Below are 19,649 nucleotides of genomic sequence, written 5' to 3' on the forward strand. Positions count from 1 at the left end.
GGGCCAACCGCCTGGCTCCGACCCCACCTGGTGTGGACATCAGACCCTGGAGAGAGGCAACAAGGATTTTGGTTGACGGGTGTAACTGTCCAGGGAAGGGGGTGTGTGTGGTGTTATGTCTGTGACTACCTGGCTACATGTTCTTTATCTCCCCTCCATATCCAATTATTCAAGTCAGCCACTAGATTGCTGCTGGGGTGTAGGGTATGATACTATAACCTACAATATTAAACAACTCCTCCAGCTCATTAGACCAATCTCTATTATATAATTAATGCAGTTTCAGTTCTACTGCCTATTCTGATTATATTTACTGATAGCCTCAATACCTCAACGCGTTTCCTCTCGCCTATGTTAGTGAGATTCATCAGGAGGTTATATCATTATACTAGCCTATAAATATACTTAATAGGCGATAGTGAACTGGTAACCTACAGTATAGTTTGGGGTGTTTATGGTTCTCCCTATGTTAAAGGGACAGGCTTTGAAGTCTTGGGGCCTTATTGTGTTGCAGTAGCATATACGAGTCTGCATAAGCATAATTATTGTTCAGGCCTGGACATATTTTACAGAATTAACTGTAGCAGCTTTGACTGAGATAACAACTACCAGTCTACCTGCTATTCTTGTATCTGAACCCGGTTATTTTTAACTGTGTGTTTCAGATAGGCTTCAAAACTGTGTGGAATTGTTATCAAAATGTTTTAATAGTATTTAATAATAAAGGTTATATTTTCTTTCTTTTTTGCTGATGACACAAAACTATGTAAAATATTAAAACGTATAATATTACAAAAGTGTCTGGATATTATATCTTCATGAGCAAACACCTGGCAGACGAGGTTCAATGTTACTAAATGTAGAGTCATGCACCTAGATGGGAGTAATCCTATTGCTGCATATACATTCAATGCAAAAATAATAGGAATTACAGAACAGGAGAAGGACTAGGCTATGCTGGTTAATCATAAGCTGAGCAGCAGCTCTCAATGTCAGGCAGCTGCTGCAAAAGCAAACAAGATTTTAGAGTGCATAAAAAGAGAGATCACAATGCATTTTTACCCCTCCAAAAATTCCTTGTAAGGCCACATCTAGAATATGGGACACAGTTTTGGGAGCCACATTTTAAAAAGGATATTGGGAAACTAGGGTCCATTCAAAGACAGCAACTAGATTATTACACGGGATAAGGTGAGATATTGGAAACCATGGACTTGTTTAGCTTAGAAAAGACGTATCAGAGCTGATGTAATTTATATGTATGGTCAATACATAGGACTGACACATGACTTATTCTTTCCAAGGACCTTGCATTCCTTATGTGTGGAAGAAAGGTGATTTCAGAAGCTAAATAGGAAAGGGTTCTTTACGGTTAGAGCAGTCAGACTGTGCAATGCCCAAACGCAAGTCGTAGTAATGTCAGATATTATATCAGTATTTAAAAAGGGCCGGATGCTTTTATTACAACAAAAGGCATTGTAAGTAATCTAGAGAAAGAAAATGTATAACTGGTGGAGGAAGGTTGATCTTGATGGAGCTATATCTTTTTTTTATTCTATGTAACTATGACTGAAATGGTAAAAAAATGCTCTATATTTAAGGTCAAAACCAATTGTGTCCATGATGGTTTGATAGACCATGTTATGTACACTGCATTGGTTGTCGGTTGCTGCGACCACTGCTGGTTATGAGGTGACGGAATGTTGTGACATCACGGTGACATTATACAAGCAACCGCCGCACGGAACTCCTTTGAGGGTTTGAAGTTAGTGGAGACGAGTATGGCTTATATTAGCTCCTGATTTATGTCCTATTATATCTCTTGTGTCTGTTGCTTCTCATTTCCCTATATGTGTCTGTGATTTTTCATCTATTATCTTTCTATCCATCTATTCTAAAGGGCAGTACAGGGCTGATGGGACATGTACTATGCGGGCACCAACAAGCCTCTACTGGGCTAATGCCACAAATTTAATTTTTACTCTAGATGATCACTATCTACTGTATCTGTCTATCTATCTGTCTATCTATCTATCCATCTATCTATCTATCTATCTATCTATCATCTATCTATTATCTATCTATCTATTATCTATCATCTATCTATCTATATATCTATCTATCTATTATCTATCTATTATCTATCTATTATCTATCTATCATCTATTATCTATCATCAATCTATCTATATATCTATCTATCCATTATCAATCTATCTATCTATTATCTATCTATCTATCTATCTATCATCTATCTATTATCTATCTATCATCTATCTATCTATCTATCTATCATCTATCTATCTATCTATCTATCTATTTTTCAATCCTTCCAACTTTTTTGCAATGTATCCATCCATAGATGAGAACAATACAATGTTTTGTATAAATTGGGTATAATTAGGAATATGGAAATAATCGCCATAAATCTTTATCATCAATTTCAGTATAACTAAACCTTATATTCGCCTCTTCTTAAATCCTTCATGTTCTGTTCCTTTCTTCTCTATAACTGACTTTTTCTCCCTTTAACTCTTCAGGAATATCAAAATAGGAATTTTATTTACTGAACTATAAATACAATTTCTTCTTTCATTCTTTTATTGATAATTTTAGGTTTTTATTGTGAGCGAGAGAGAGAGTTATTAGTGAAAAAGGTAAGTGCATGTGTATCCTAAATGTACAATTTCTCTGATAGACCGGGGCCACTTTCTGGCAGACAGTCACCTTCTATATCACCCATAATCTCCTGCAATGTTCCTTCCCATAGGAGAAACATTTAAAGGGGTGGTCCAGCACCTCAAATGTATTTTCTTACTATCTATCCTTACCCCCTAACCAGTTTTGTAATGATCTTTATTACACAATTATCTTCACTATTCTCTATCTAATCCCTAAAGATGTTTTATTTTTATGGCACTTCCTGTGACTTTTTGTTTAAGAAGAGTCTGAAACGTGAAATCACAGGAGGCTGGGGCTGCAGTCACTCCCCACTGTGTCCATGGCCCCTCCAGGAACAAGAGGTTACGAGGGGGCAGCGCTGCAGTTACTTACTAGTTTATTGCATTACCGCCACCTCTGAATATGTCCCGGATCCGTGTTGATGGATGCTGTTGGATATGGGTGCAGACAGCGCTTAGATGATGCTCCTCTCCCAGATGCAGATGTGTGGCTGGAGCCTCATTTAAATTTTGGGATATTCAGCCATAAGGGAGATTTCATCTTACAATACACCAGAACCTGGGAAATAAAAGATGTGCAGTTTTATGTAACACAAAGTTCCTAATACACATTAGAATTGGGGTCTCTATTCTATAACTGCTCCCTACTGATCATAGAACCATCCAGTCACCATTGATGATCTTCTCTTATCAGCTATGGAGCAGATACAATCAGTTCTCATTGTCTTCTTTACTTTTTATTAGGATGAATAATATATCAGAGCAGGAGGAGGACTATCCTGATGACATGTATGTATCATATAATTGGGACTGATTCTCCTATATTCTCCCAGGAGATGTCTGCATGGGTTACATTAAGGCTCAATAGTAGAATTTATCTTCCATTTTTATGTGTAATATTATTAATTGTTTTTTTCTTTTCCTTTTCTTTAATAGCTGGATAGAGAGAGTGAGAAACAGGATGCCAAGATACCGGTATTGATCTTTCTTGTTCTTCTTATCGCATTCATATCGGATAGTATGTGCACCAGGGGGATGATTAATATTAACAACAGGTTCCCTGCTTTTGTTATGAAGCCACGCCTATATAAGAAACACGCCTATTTGGATGCCACACACATCTTGTTAGCCACACCTGTTTTCACACATTTTCCTCAACTAACAAAATACAAGCAATAGCAGCTAAAAGGATCAGCCCTTTCCCCTTCTTACCCCACTGATATCCTCATGTATGGTCTCATTGCCTCCTGCCGAGTACACGATGTTCCCATCAAACTGTCAGTCACTACTTAGTATGGTGAATGGTATTAAAGAATTTTTCTATAATTTTTCAAAATTAGTACTAAAGAAATTCCGGGCTGCCTCTGACCATTAGTAATCTATGGGGCCTCTGAGAAAGTTCTCAGAACGATGCTCCATAGCAATCGATGGGCGTTGTGGGACATTACTCTTTGGATTACGTCGGAACTTTCAGTATTTATTTTATTAATAAATTGTTGAACAACAGAGTGTGGGTGAGTGTTTATTAAAGTATTATTTTTTTCTCTGTGTCTGTTCTGTGTTTATTTTTAACTCTACTCTTGCCGGGTTGGTAATGGGGGTGTCTGATAGACGCCTCTCCACTAATAACACTAGGACTTGATCACAGCTCACAATTCACACCCCAAAGGTATCAAGCCCCATGCACACTTTTTGATGCGTTTTTGGTGCAGCTTGTAGTGATCTTTTAGTCACCACAAATTGCATGCTTTTTCTTCCCCAGCAAAGTCTATAAGATTTCAGATTTTCTGTGTGCACATTGCTTTTTTTTGCCTGCATTTTTGTGGTATAGAGAGAAGGGCTGCACACCAGTGACAGTGCAAGGGGAATAAAATTAAAGCAGAAACTGCTGTATGAATACTGGCGTGAAAAATACAATAGCTATATGTGAAAATGAAAATATGACAATGATATCTGCATTACTGCCATGAACATATGAATAAAGAGAAATTTAGCTATTGAATTGATCAATACAACAGAGCCCCAACACCTCGTCACAGTATTCTCTTACATTTTCACATATAGAGAACTGGAGAAAACGGGTTTAATGCCGCGCTAAAAACCACGAGCATGTATAAATCAAATTATTCTCTTTATTTAGATCATTCCTACGCATTTCAGAGGCTCATCTGCCTCCTCCTCAGGCTTTTCCCTGAGGAAGGAGGCAGATGAGCCTCTGAAACGCGTAGGAATGATCTAAATAAAGAGAATAATTTGATTTATACATGCTCGTGGTTTTTAGCGCGGCATTGAACCCGTTTTCTCCAGTCCTTCATATTCAAAATTTGCTCTATAACGGGGCCGCTGCAGAACCACCTAAGCGCTCATCCACGCTAACAAAGGGGTTGTGACTGGCACAACCCGGCCAGGTGAGTGCACTGTCTTTATCCTCTTTCACTCTGTAAACCGGGTAAAACCCTATTGCGCCTTTTTTTCTCCCCCATTACAGCATTTTCACATATAGCTATTGTATTTTTCATGCCAGTATTCATACAGCAGTTTCTGCTTTACATTTATTCCCCTTGCACGGTCACTGGTGTGCAGGCCTTCTCTCTATATATTGAAGGTTTTGGGGGTTTTTGCACCCAGTTCAGACGTAGAATGGTGTTGACGTTATTTCTTAATTACATTTTTGTGGTGACCACAAATATGCAGCATGTCAATTTTTTATGTGTTTTTCCCTGCGTTTTTCACCCATTGGTGACAAAAAATACATAAAAAATGCATCAAAAACGTACCAAAACTGCATGCCTTTTTTTTGCCACAAGATGCGGGTTTTTTCCCACAGGGTGCATTTTTATGGTTACAACAAAAGCGCAGCGTGCGTTCATACGCTAGCCCATATTGCCACTCCACCAGTGTAATCTGGAGACCTGGGCAAATCACCAGAATTGGTGTATCTAATAGATGTCCCCCATCCTGGGCCTGTATGTCCCTCCTTCTGTACCGTTATGTCACTCTTCTCAGTTTCCATGTTGTCCACACTGGGTCCTTATGTTCCCCTTCCTGGTCCCCAATGTACTCCATCCTAGTCCCACATGTGGCCTGTCCTGGACCCTAGTGTCCCCCATGATGGGCCACTATGTCCCCCATCCTGGGCCTATATGTCCCCAATTCTGGACCCTTATGTCCTTTATCTTGGGCTTGTATATCCCCCCATTCTAGGCTCCCATGTCCTCCATCCTGGGCCATTATGTTCCCTATCCTGGGCCCGAATGTCCCTCATCCAGGATCTTCATATTTTCCATCTTGGGCCATTATGTCCCTTTCCTGGTCCATTATGTCCTTCATCCTTGTCCTCTAAATTCCCATCCTGGGCCCATATGTCCTCCATCCTTACCCCTATGTTCCTCATCCTGGGCCCTTATGACCCCCATCCTAGGCCTGTATGACCCCCATTCTGTGCCCATATGTTCTCCATCCTTGTCCTCTATGTCCCTCATCCTGGGCCCTTATGCCCCCATCCGAGTCCCTTATGTCCCCCTTCCTGATTCCCTATATCCTCCATCCTGGTACCTTATATCCCTCATTTTGGGCACTTATGTTCCCCATCCTAAGCCCTTATTTCCCCCTTTCTGAGCCCCTATGTCCTCTATCTTGGTCCCCTATATACTCCATCCTAGTCCCACATGTCCCCCCTGGACTATGGTATTCCTCATCCTGGGGCATTATGTTCCCTATCCTGGGCCCATATTTCCCCCATTCTGGGTTTGTATATTCCCCCATCCAAGGCCCCCATGTCCCCCATCCTGGTACCCCGTGTTCTCCATCCTGGTCCCTTATGTCCCACATCCTGACTGGTCCCTTATATCCTCCGTTTTGGTCTGTTCTGTCCCCAATCCTGGTCCTGTATGTCACTTATTCTGTGCCTGTATGTCCCCCTTCCTGGAGCCCTATGTTCTCTACCCTGGTCTCATATGTCCCTCATCCTGGGCCCTTATGTCCCCTTTCCTGGTCCCCTACGTCCTCCATCCTTGGCCCCTGTGTCCCTCATGCTGGGCCCTTATGACCCCCATTCTAGGAACATATTTCCCCTTTCCTGGTCCCCTATGTTTTCCATCGTGGTCCCCTATGTTTCTCATCCTGGGCCCTTATGTTTCCCATCCTATACTCTTATTTCCACCTTTCTAGTCCCCTATGTCCTCCATCCTGGGACTGTATGTCCATCATCTTGAGCCCATATGCCGCCATCCTAGGCTCTTATGTCCCATATTTTGGGCCCGTATTTCCCCATCCTATGTCTCCATGTCTCCCATCCTGGGGCCATATATTCCCCTATGTCCCTTATCCTGTCCCTTTATATCCCCTATCATGCTCCTCAATGTCCACAATTTTGGCCTCATGTCCTCCAGCCTGGGCCCATCTCCTTGCCCCTTATGTCCTCCATCCTTGTGCCCCAAGTCCTCCATCCTTTGCCTGTATTTCCCCAATCCTACGCCCATATGTCCCTTACCTTTGGCCTTTATGTGACCCATTTTTAGCTCTTATGTCCTCCAACCTGGATCCAAATGTCCCCCATTCCTAAACCATATGTCCCTTATACTGGATGCTTATGTGACCCATTCTGGTCTCGATATATGCTTCTTTAGGGGCCCGTATGTCCCCCACTCTCCTCCTGTATGTGTATGTCCTCAGTCCTGTTCTTTATTTTTTTTTTCAATCCTGGTCCCCTATTTTGCAACATTAAAAATAAAGATTCTTCTTACATCTCTTCTCATTTACAATGCCCCTTTTTGCTCTATGTGCAATGTGGACAAGGCCATGTGTTGGCGATGTGCATGCCAACGTCAGCTGCCGGCCTCTGATAAGCCAGTGGCCATTTTATCTATTGCATTGCATGAAGCTGGTGCTTGGTTTGCACTGCAATCCATTTCAACTGAATGTGTGTCCAAGAACGCACAATCAGTTGAAAATGGTGGGTACCCGGTCTTCAGCACTGGATCGGTGCATCGCTTTTTGCTGGTTCGGGCAACTGGCAGTCATTTTAACAACCAGTAAGTACTGGCTGAATCCCACCCCTCTGTAACAATAAGGGGTGGACTACATAGTGATGGCATCATTGCATTGCCGCTATCACTTATAGGCATTTACAAGGTTTCCATATGAAGGATAAAATTTAATTAATAGAGAATTGAGACCACGTTGAATTCGTCATACTGTTGCTCATCCCTTTACGTCAAAAGATAACAATGAGGTCATGAGTGAAATACAGTAATGCTGTAAATTTACCCGGATTTCTGCATGACCAACTGTTGTCTTGGAGTCCTAAAATAAAGGACATTCATCCTGTGCAGTACAATCTATGTGAGTGTAGCGCTGTATAGATTCTGGAGGTTATGTCCATGCTGTTATCTGACAGACAGGTTATATAGAGAATATTTCTAGAGTCTTCATATGAGCCAAGGTGTTAGTGATTCTAACAAGAGCTATATGTTCTATTATAGGCGTTATAAATTTCGGAAATCGTCCCGCCGTCCTTCTCTGAAGACAATACCGTAAGTTGGTGTAATTAACAGAAATATTGTAAGAGGGTCCCCAATATAACCTATTTCCTAAATCAATGTATCTATAAGAGAAAATGATGTAATAAGTAGGAAATTCAAGAGGATTTCACATACCACAAAGTCACTGAGCCACCATCAGCAGACACAAGGCCACTCATGTATAAACACTCTACTCTGAAGACACAGTCTCATTGTGGGCCATCACAGCCAATCAGAATACAGATTGCAGCATTCCAGATTCCTTTAAAAAGAGAGCGGTAATCTGATTGGTTTCTTTGAGTAATATGGACGCTTTTTCTTGGAGCACGTTTTATGGAGCATGCCTGGGAGTTTTAGGAAATCATATATATCTTCCACACACAGTCCACCGTACATGGCAGCAGGGAAGGACTGGAGCTAAAATTCAGCCCTGGCATTTAAAATCACACAGGCCCATGCCGACTCTGTCCTCTTCCACAGATTGGGGTCTCTAATGCTTCAATTACCCTGTTTGCAGGAAATCAAGGATTACTACCACCTATATTTCCAATAATACCGCTATATAAGATTTAATAATATTAATATTGCAATATAAAAGACAAGAAAAAACAAAGCTGCAGCTGATAATAAAGGGGCACAATTGTAAAATAATCCAAAAGTAGAAAGAACCCCGATAAAAATTAACTTATAATAATTGTCTGTGAAAGTCAGATGACTATCAAACCCTAGTAGTGAGGGCAGGTGATGAAGACTGCTGAAAATCACAACAATAATTACATACACAATAGAAAGGGAATACATTGACCCTAGTAGGACCTATACGTATCCCTACCTAGAAATGGAGGGTATGATGCCCTAGGTTTGTGGCGCCCTCATTTACCGTCGGGAATTCCTACAATTCCCAAATTCACTCGGCACCCCAATGTAAAGTGCATCAACAATTATTAGAAATAACAATAATACAGGACCAGTAATTGCACCCAGACAAGCATAACCTAAACAATTTATGCCCTTAATAATAAATAGTTACTTATCTGAAAAATGGTGTTCAGAAATTAGATACCTTGAATGGTAGTCCCTAGATACACCATTCAGAGTATCTAATTTCTGAACCCCGTTTTTTAAGATAAGTAACTATTTATTATTAATGGGAACTTGTTACCAGGTTTTTCTCTTATGGGTTATGACCCCCACCAGTGAGCCCTTTTATACAGCACTCAAGAATACTGTATATAAGAGCCCAGGCCTCTCTGTATAACATAAAAAACACCTTTATAATACTCACCTAGGGGGCAGTCTGGTCCAATGGGTGTTGCTGGTCTCGCTCCGGCGCCTACTCTTTCTTGTGCAGTGGAGCTTTTAATCTAAGCCCCTTCACCTTCCGTCACCTTCATCCTTTTCCAGTGGTGCTTCAGTCGTTCTACTCTAAAAAGTGACCTGCCGGTGACCTGGAGGGCACTCTTCAATGCATCTCTATGGGAGCCTTTTTCTGGCCTTGTTGTGGCTCTCATAGATACCTGTGACGTAGCTTCTGACTTCCAGCTATTCAGATGCTATGGGCACAAGATAGAGACGCAGACTGGTGTGACGTCGGTAAGGTATAAAAACGTTGGAAAGTGACTATAATAAAGGGGTAGGGGGGAACCCTGTGCCTTCTTATAATACTAATTGCTTTGTGACCCCTTTTAATAATGATCACAGATCTACTTCTAATAATACAAACACTCCTGTTCATTGTTATAATAATAATAATAATTCCTCCTGTGTTCTTCCTATAATGATAATCTTTCCCCAGTGCGTCTTCTTATAACCCCCCTGCTGTGCCTCCTTATAGTATTGCAGCACATACACAGTTATTTTGCCCCTTTTCCATGGTTCCCATAGAATATGATGCCCCCCATACAGAATGATGTTCCCACACTCCTCTGTTGAGGGCAATGTGGGGGGCTGTCATAATTTTGTGCATCCTGAAAATGTTGGTACTGCTAATAGAGTCGCAATTGCTGCTGCACACGCCAGGACTGGCCCATCTGGTATTTGACAGAATTACCTGATGGCCAGTCCGGCCATGAATGGCATCCTCTATTATGCTAATGGTTGGTATCTGCAGGGTAACAGGGATGACGGATAGAAATGCAGAACTTTTCAGAAAAATGTATCATTTAAAATGAGTAATTATAAGAATGGTAGTTTCTGAGAGTCGTTATATAGAGTCTATGTTATGTGTCCATTAGTGAGGAAGTGGAGGGAGAAGATGACGGCGTAGATACAATCCACCTGAGACCGGCCAGGAAGGAAAAGACCAGAATGTAAGTAGAGAGATGGTGAGAATATCTTGTACTCGCTGACATTCCCAGAACATCCAGAGACTCCAGGGAAAAGTTACCCAAAGACACATCTATAGCAGTTGTGTTCAGTCAGGTAACTTTCTCCAGAGACTTCCTAAGCATCAATTCTTCTAACCATAGCGGCATTTGTTTATTTCAGGCGCTTTGGAAGATCTGTGAAAATCGCGTGGGAAAGAAGAGAGAGACTGCCGTAAGTAATCCACGACCTTCAATGGTTGAAGTCCTCATTAATTTTTCACTGTAAGGGGTACTTTACACGCTGCGACATCGCTAGCAATTGCTAGCGATGTCGAGCGCGATAGCACCCGCCCCGTCGTACGGCCGATATGTGGTGATTGCTGCCTTAGCGAGCATTATCGCTACGGCAGCGTCACACGCAGATACCTGTTCAGCGACGTCGCTGTGACTGCCGAACAATCCCTCCCTCAAGGGGGAGGTGCGTTCGGCGTCACCGCGACATTACCTCGACGTCACTAAGTGGCCAGCCAATAGAAGCGGAGGGGCGGAGATGAGTGGGACGTAACATCCCGGCCACCTCCTTCCTTCCTCATTGCCGGCGGCCGCAGGTAACATGAGGTTCCTGGTTTCTGCGGTGTCACACGTAGCGATGTGTGCTGCCGCAGGAACGACGAACAACATCGTACCTGCAGCAGCAACGATAATTGGGAAGAGGGGGGCATGTCACCAATTAGCGATTTTGCACGTTTTTGCGATGATTCAAAATCGCTCATGGGTGTCACACGCAACGACATCGCTAACGCGGCCGGATGTGCGTCACAAATTCCGTGACCCCCAACGACATTGATTTAGCGATGTCGTAGCATGTAAAGCGGCCTTAAGACATAGCTACAAACAATGGAATAACTTCAACATCTGAGGTCCCACACTACCTGTTATACTGATTAATTGAAATGTGGTAGAGGGGCTTTTAGCCCCCGATGGCAACAGATCCCGATGTGACTGCGACCCCTGCACTCCCTATAGCTATGTGTAAATGGTCGTCTCTCCCCGGCCTCCGCGCACTGGTACAATCCCTGTTTTACAAAACCCAAACAAATGACAGCACAGACACCATAACACTTACATCTTATTCCATCCACACACTATTTAGTCTGGTGCCGGTCGTTTCTTCCTAATTACTTCCTATAGCTGCGCCCCTGAGTTACACTAATTGTAATAGCATTTATTAATGAGACGCTCTATATACATGGGGCTTTCTGTAAGTGTCACTGGCTCTAACAAAAGCTACATTTCCATATAGGCCAACGAGAGAAGCAAAGGAAGCCTGGTCGAGCACAGAGTCCATCAGGTAAGTCACTAGGACTGTCACTGCATTTATTGATGCATTGTTTATGCTTTTTCCCCATTATTTGATGTTTTTTCGGTGCAGATGTGAAGCCGCTTTTTTAAGTGTTTTATAGTACAGAAAAGCTTTGATTCTGCAGTAAAAAAAAGTAACTGTAATTATTTCCATGTGTTTTAGGCTCCATATTGAAGCCTCTAGAGAAAAAAGCACCAAAACCGCACAGTTCAGCGGTGACTTTAGACAGACACTTGGTGAGGTTTTCACTAAATCACATCCAATTTATTTGGAGAAAATAATTTTTTTGTAAAAAAACAAGCTGAAAAAAACGCAGCATTTATGCTACATGTGAACACGGCCTAAATGTCCAAGCAAAATGGATGTGATTTCATGAATTCTCCCCTGAATGTTCGTCTAAAGACGTCGCTGAACTGTGCGGTTTTGGTGCTTATTTTCTCTATAAGCTTCTAGATGGAGCCTGAAAAAAAGCAGGTAAGATAAAAAAAACGCAGAGTGGCGCTGATCTGTCCACTATTTACTATACAAGAGGCAGCGTTCTTTGGCTGAGTAGCGCCACCTGCTGGAGCTGTGCAGAACTGTGCGCTATCCTATAGAATTCTAAATTCATCAGAAAAATATCACCTGCTCATGAATGGTGGATTTATCTCCACTAGGGTGGGTTCACACTACTCAATTGAGGCATATTTCTCGTTATGTTTTTCCAAAATCACAGCAAAGACCGTTACAATAAACGCACTATCATTGCAATGTGTGTACACGCTCTAACCCTCTCTTATAATGGATTATGTTTTTTAGTGCTGAGGAGACAGAAGAGATAGAAGAAACACAAGAGAAGACCCCCATCATAGAGATTAGGGAGGAAAAAATTAATGAGGAAAATATCAAGGAGGATAACAACAGGAAGAATAACACCAAGGAGGATAACATCAGGGAAGATAACATCAGACCGTAAGTAAAAAGATAGTGAGATATACAGTTATATAGGGTGTATACAGCTGTGGATGTGTAATGTACTGCATTTTTTATGCGTGAAGAGAGCCCCCTTTAGTTACACTAATTGTCATAGCATTTATTAACGAGACGCTCTATATACATGGGGCTTTCTGTAAGTGTCACTGGCTCTAATAAAAGCTACATTTCCATATAGGCCAACGAGAGAAGTAAAGGAAGCCTGGCCGAACACGGAGTCCATCAGGTAAGTCACTAGAACGGTCATTGCATTTATTGATGCATTTTTTATGCTTTTCCCCCTTATTTGATGCGTTTTAGGTGCAGATGTGAAGCCGCGTTTTTAACTGTTTTTATAGTACAGAAAAGCTTTGATTCTGCAGTAAAAAAGTACCTGCAGTTTTCTCCATGCCTTTTAGGTTCCACATTGAAGCCTCTAGAGAAAAAAAGCACCAAAACCGCACAGTTCAGCGGCGTCTTTAGACGGACACTGGGTGAGGTTTTCATTGAATCACATCCACTTAGGGTACCTTCACACTTTAGCGATGCAGCAGCGATCCGACCAGCAATCTGACCTGGTCAGGATCGCTGCTGCATCGCTACATGGTCGCTGGTGAGCTGTCAAACAGGCAGATCTCACCAGTGACCAGTGACCAGCCCCCAGCCAGCAGCGACGGGCAAGCGACGCTGCGCTTGCACGGAGCCGGCGTCTGGAAGCTCCGGACACTGGTAACTATGGTAAACATTGGGTATGGTTACCCGATGTTTACCTTAGTTACCAGCTCACACCGCTTAACGTAGCGTGTGCAGGGAGCAGGAGCCGGCGCTGGCAGCGTGAGAGCTGCGGAGGCTGGTAACGAAGGTAAATATCGGGTAACCACCTTGGTTACCCGATGTTTACCTTGGTTACAGCTTACCGCAGGCTGTCAGACACCGGCTCCTGCTCCCTTCACATTCAGGATTGTTGCTCTCTCGCTGTCACACACAGCGATGTGTGCTTAACAGCGGGAGAGCAACAATAAAAAAACGAACCAGGGCTGTGTGTAACGAGCAGCGATCTCACAGCAGGGGCCAGATCGCTGCTCAGTGTCACACACAGCGAGATCGCTAATGAGGTCACAAAAAACGTGACTCAGCAGCGATCTCAGTAGCGATCTCGCTGTGTGTGAAGCACCCCTAATTCTTGGACGGTTAAACAAAGCCGAAGATTTGTGCAAAAACATAAGCGGGTAAAAACACAACATTTATGCTACATGTGATCACGGCCTAAATGTCCAAGCAAAGTAAATGTGATTTCATGAATTACGCTCCCGATTGTTCGTCTAAACCTATACAGGCATGTAGGTCATAGGAAGCTGAATAAAATGATACCGTAATATCTGCGATCTGATGTCTCATTCTAACAATAATAATAATTTTTATTTCTATAGCGCCATCATAGTCCACAGCACTTTACATTTCAATCTTATTCCACGTTTGCTTAATATGTAAATAAGCTCTTAAGATCTTTGGGCCGGACTCAGATCTCCCTGAGAATCTACCTGCAGAGCTTAATTTACATAACAGGGGTGTTACTGGTGTGAGACATGTAATGACTGACAGTCTGGTTTCCTAAGATACATGTCTCACACTCTTAGCTCCTCCTTTTATTGAAAATAAGCTCTGGATAGAGATCTGTGTCCAGCCCATAGCTATTAACAGCTTATTGACATATTAAGAAAATGTGGACTTTTCTGGAATAAGACATTGGATCGCAGATATCAAGATATCATTTTATTCAGCTTCCTATGATGTACATGCCCATGTAGATGACTTTGGAGGGTTAATTCAACTGATAATTTCCCTTTAACTCATTGCATCTATTTAGGAGACACACCATATAGATGATATGTTCTGCTAATTTAAGTATCTGTGTTTCAAATCACTGTATATATTGTCATATACTTATCAGAATGATAATGTGAAGTGTCTAAGTGTCAATTTGTCTGGATTTTTTTTAAGACACAAATGTAAATGGTGGATACCTAAATGCTTGAGGAGAAGGAGTAGGAGCAACATCAGCAACATGTAAGTATTTTAACCCCTTTCCCAGAGGATATGTCCTTATGTCCTAACTGCTTTCTTCCAGATGTAAAATTATACAATGGTTTTTCCCAGTAGTTACAAGGCCGAAGATCTGTCCTCATGCAGCGAATGTGAAAGTGCTATTTATACAATGAGCTATTACCAAAATTTTCATACTATACATCATAAAGCCCTCACATAGTTCTCCTAAATACAGTATGAGCCCCTACATAGCTCATCTATAGAGTATGAGCCCCCACATAGTGTCCTGTATACATTATGAACCCCCACATAGACTCCTATATACAGTATGAGTCCCCAAATACCTCTACTAGATAGAGTATGAACCCCAACATAGTCTCTATATACAGTATGGGCCCCAACATAGTCCCTATATACAGTATGAGCCCTCACATAGTCCCCTATATACAGTATGAGCCCCTACATAGCCCTCCTATATACAGCATGAGTACCCACATAGCTCTTCAATCTACAATTACACATGTCACATACATATATATACATATAAAGAAAACATATACGGTACTCACCTTGCTCCCGTTTCTCCGCTGCTGCGCTCTGCTTTGGTCTCCGGTGCACTGACTCTCTGCACAGCCGGCACAATGATATGACGTCATGGCCTATGCTGTCTCAATTGCACTTGGTGATTGGTGGAAGAAGGAGCCGTTGGCTTTGTCCTCCAATGTATTCAGCACTATCTGCATCCTGGGAATGAAGAGAGTGGTGACCCTGGGACGCCGGCGGCGGAGAGAATGGTGCAGGCCGCACTTTGCCCATGTCTGATCTACTGTATATCATGTGGCGATGTATATGAGACATGTCAGACATTCTCCTCATTGTCTGTGTCGCTATAGGACTAGGATTATTATTTTACTTACTATTTACTTGTTATCATTTCTTCTATTTTTCCAGCAGCAAAAAGGACAGCAAAGAGAAAGCGAGCATTCCACCAAAGTAAGGAAACGTTTCCCCCATTGTTGTAAATAACATTTTGTTAGACTGAGGCCCATAATATAATTAGATATATTTGTGGCTTCCCATTATTTCTCTATACTATATTGTATATTTTTAACAGAAGAAAACAATATTTCCCTGTCTATCTACAGTATTCGCCCCATAGTGAGAGAAAAGCATTTCCCTTTTCAGTTCCCGACTTCTAAACTCACTATCTCTCCCGTCCTTCCTTTTCCATTTAAACACTTTTTACCAATTGTTTGTCTTCCTTTTAGGCTCTTCAGATTATTTTCATGCTGCATCAGCAAAAAAATGACAGTGAATGAGTGAAAAAATGAGTGAAAAAAAGAAAAACGTAAGTAGTTTTCAAAATATTTATTGAAAGATTTTAAGATTTACAAGATGTTTTCAGTATCATCTTATCAATATGTAGTATAAGCTCCTCCTGTATACAGTCCCCACAGAGCTCCTATACACAGTATGAGCCCTCACATAGCCCCTATATCAGTATGAGCCCTTATATATCCCCTATATACATTATGAGTCTGCCTATTGCTCCTATACACAGTATGAGCCCTCCCATAATCCCCTATATATAGCATAAACTCCACATATTCCCCTAAACACAGTATGAGCCCTCACATAGCCCCCTATATACAGCTTGAGTCCCCACATAACCTCCTATACACAGTATGAACCCTCACATAGTCCTCTATATATAGCATAAATCCCACATATCCCCCTAAACACAGTATGAGCCCTCACATAGCCCCCTATATACAGCTTGAGTCCCCACATAGCCTCCTATACACAGTATGAGCCCTCACATAGTCCCCTATATATCATAAGCCCCACATATCTCACTTTACACAGTATGAACTCTCACATATCCCCCTTTATACAGCTTGAGTCCCCACATAGCCTCCTATACATAGTGTAAGCCCTCATATAGCTCATACATAGGTCCCTATATACAGTATAAGCCCCTGCTTAGCTCCCTATATACAAGCACACATCCCATACACAAACTAATAAAAAAAGAAAACACAACACCGAATCACCTCGCTCTGCTCTGGTCCCCAGGGGTCCTCTTGTTCTTGTGGCTGGTGCATACAAGTTTGTGCCGATGCGATGATGTCACAGAAAAGGAGATGGGCTCCCCTGAAACTGCGCTGCCATTCTGTATTGGTGCCAACAGAACCCCAGGAGAACTCCCTATCTGGAAATGTGCACCACCAAAGGCAGCACACAAAGCATAATAATGAAGGCGTTCTGGACATGGGCTCCCCACAGAAGCCAGATTGCCCTCAAAAAATTCTGCCTATGTGTATACACACACACACACACATATATTGTTTACAGGTCTTTAACTGACTATTACTCCATGGTGTTTCCATCTTACTCTATGTCCAGTTTTTTAAGCTATAATTATCTCTCAGGCTTAGGAGTACTGACACAATCGAGTACAAACACTACTGTACTACATATCTTTTATTTTTTGTATTGTTGGTTTAATAAGTCATTATTATATGCACTGTGACTATTAATTGGTTTTGATGTGTGTTCTTCGCAGATCTTTCAGCTGTAGTTATCATGGAGTCTAACTACAATAAATATACCAGAGGATTAATAATTGTTTAACGATAAAAGGAAAACAATGGTTCAGTTGGAAAAGCCGCGATAACTGTATAACAGTAAAAGGAACCCCAATAAGATAATTGATCCCCTAGACAATTGGGAATCCCTTTAGAGGCTATATTCCTTTGTGGATTGTGGGAAGTGCATAGAAGGATGGTAATATCGGGGTGTTGGGTACCAGTAAAAGAAATTCTTCTTTTGAGATGAGCTGACTATCTGTAGCATCGATGAGCTGAGATGTCAATGAGTCACAGTAGGCACGGGTAGGGTCATTACATAAAATCTTGTATGTTTCCCCATCTCTCAGGATTTAGTAACACATATATATGGAAGTTTGAGGATCCAGTAATACCATATTTCCAGCCTTATCAGAGAGTTTAATGATAATCTCCTGGTTATTCTCAAGATCATACAAAATACGGACCTCTTCCCTGGGAGGATTACACAGTGAAGGATCTCCATTTTTGTTAATCTTTTTATTTTTACCCTCTTTGATTTTGAGAAAGGTAGCCACAGAGTTTAAATACCCATGTGATGGCATTTTAGTACACTTAGCCTTGAGATTAGTGAAATGGTCAAGGCCTCATGTCATTACACCCTCTGAAATTAGGTTGGTGAGGGTATAGATACCCTTAATGTCTCTTATGGCTCTTATAAAATTTGTGCCATTTTAATTTCCTACAGAAGAGGTTAAGGTTCCTGTAACATAGCCCAAGGCGATAGTCATGGGAGAAGGCTTCATTCTCCATGCCTGGGCACGCCACAAAAAATTGAGTGTTTGGGTTGTGACTGTGTTGCGGTGTCTCGGGAACAGAGCTCGTCCAGTGTGTTGCACTTAGAACAGTACCGTCCCATTTCTGCCATTCAATGAGGAAGTCAGTGAGTCTTGCAGGGCAGGGGCCATAGTGTTCCAACGTCACATCTGGTGATGACGTGGGTGTCAGGTAATCGGATGGCAGTGGATGACAAATTGAAGACTGCATGAGCGGCATCACTGCGCATGTCTAGGAGAGAGACAGAAATAATTAGATGTAAATGCCAAGAAGTGGAAGCAGGAGGAAAGGATGAAGGGTATAGGAAATGTTAGAGAAAATAAAAGAAAGTATCACTATGTACTGCACGTAGATAAAGGGAGAAGAAAACATGAATCAAAAGAAGAATAGAATAAGAAAAAAATTTAAAAAATCAATAAAAAAATGGAGAAAATATAAAAACAAAACAAAAATAAAATGTAAATAAAATAAAAATAAAATAAAAAAAGATAAAAAGAAATAAAATAACATAAAGATAAAAAAAATAAAATAAAGTAAAAACCAAGAAGAAAAAAAGAAAAGAGAAATAACAATCAAAATACAATATAGACAAAAATAACAGGAGAAAAAGGAAGAAAAAAGGAATGTCTTATACCAATACTTGATTGACGTGATCCCACAGCCTATGACAGGTTACGTGCAGTACTAAAAATAAGAGAGAAAATTATGAGTAAGGTAAAAATAAACCAAATAGAGAACATGGAACTAAACATTAAGAAAAACTAGAAATGTCAAAATCTCTGTTTTGGCCTTTAGGTTCCAAAGTTTGTAGGGTGAAGATCCAAAAAGGATTCCCTTTTTTTGAGAAGGATAACCCTGTTACCACCCCGTCTGTGTTGGGATATCTGTTCTAGCACTTGGAATTTAAGCTGTGAAAGTCTGTGTCCCTTCTGATGGAAGTGGAATGATAGTGGGAGAGACATTTTCTCACAATAAATAGTGGACTTGTGCTGTGAGATCCTGTCCCTTACTTGTTGCGTGGTCCCACCTATATACAACAATCTGCAGGGGCATTTGATTACATACACCACAAAAGAGGAGTCACAAGTAAAGAACCCATTGATTCCTTTAAGGACATTGTTGCACTGTAGACAAATGAAGCATGGGAATGTCCGTCTTTTAGGTGTAAACTAATGTGATTGGGTCAATGTTGGAGCCAAGGGACCCTTAGGGTACACTAGGAAAAGAATCTTCCCTCCACCCCTTTATTCTATCAGCCCCATATATTTGTTTGCGCTTTAGGTGAATGTCTACTATGACCCACTAGGTGATTTATATATATTGGGACATTACTTTTTGTTGATTTTAATTATAACTAAAGAATATCTTTAATTTGGG

General features: G+C 41.4%; 2 long non-coding RNA genes across 2 annotated transcripts; both read left to right on the forward strand.

Annotated features, from left to right (window-relative positions):
* Nucleotides 1-10,444: 10,444 nt before the first annotated feature.
* LOC142244504 (uncharacterized) lies at nucleotides 10,445-12,788 on the forward strand. Its single transcript, XR_012724560.1, has 4 exons — nucleotides 10,445-10,511; nucleotides 10,690-10,740; nucleotides 11,812-11,859; nucleotides 12,670-12,788. It is a non-coding gene; the product is annotated as an uncharacterized LOC142244504 (long non-coding RNA).
* Nucleotides 12,789-14,824: 2,036 nt separating this feature from the next.
* LOC142244505 (uncharacterized) lies at nucleotides 14,825-17,710 on the forward strand. The gene is made up of 4 exons (XR_012724561.1): nucleotides 14,825-14,889; nucleotides 15,820-15,861; nucleotides 16,137-16,216; nucleotides 17,435-17,710. It is a non-coding gene; the product is annotated as an uncharacterized LOC142244505 (long non-coding RNA).
* The last annotated feature ends 1,939 nt before the right edge of the window (nucleotides 17,711-19,649 follow it).

Source organism: Anomaloglossus baeobatrachus, chromosome 6 (genome assembly GCF_048569485.1).
Source record: "Anomaloglossus baeobatrachus isolate aAnoBae1 chromosome 6, aAnoBae1.hap1, whole genome shotgun sequence".
NCBI lineage: Eukaryota > Metazoa > Chordata > Amphibia > Anura > Aromobatidae > Anomaloglossus > Anomaloglossus baeobatrachus.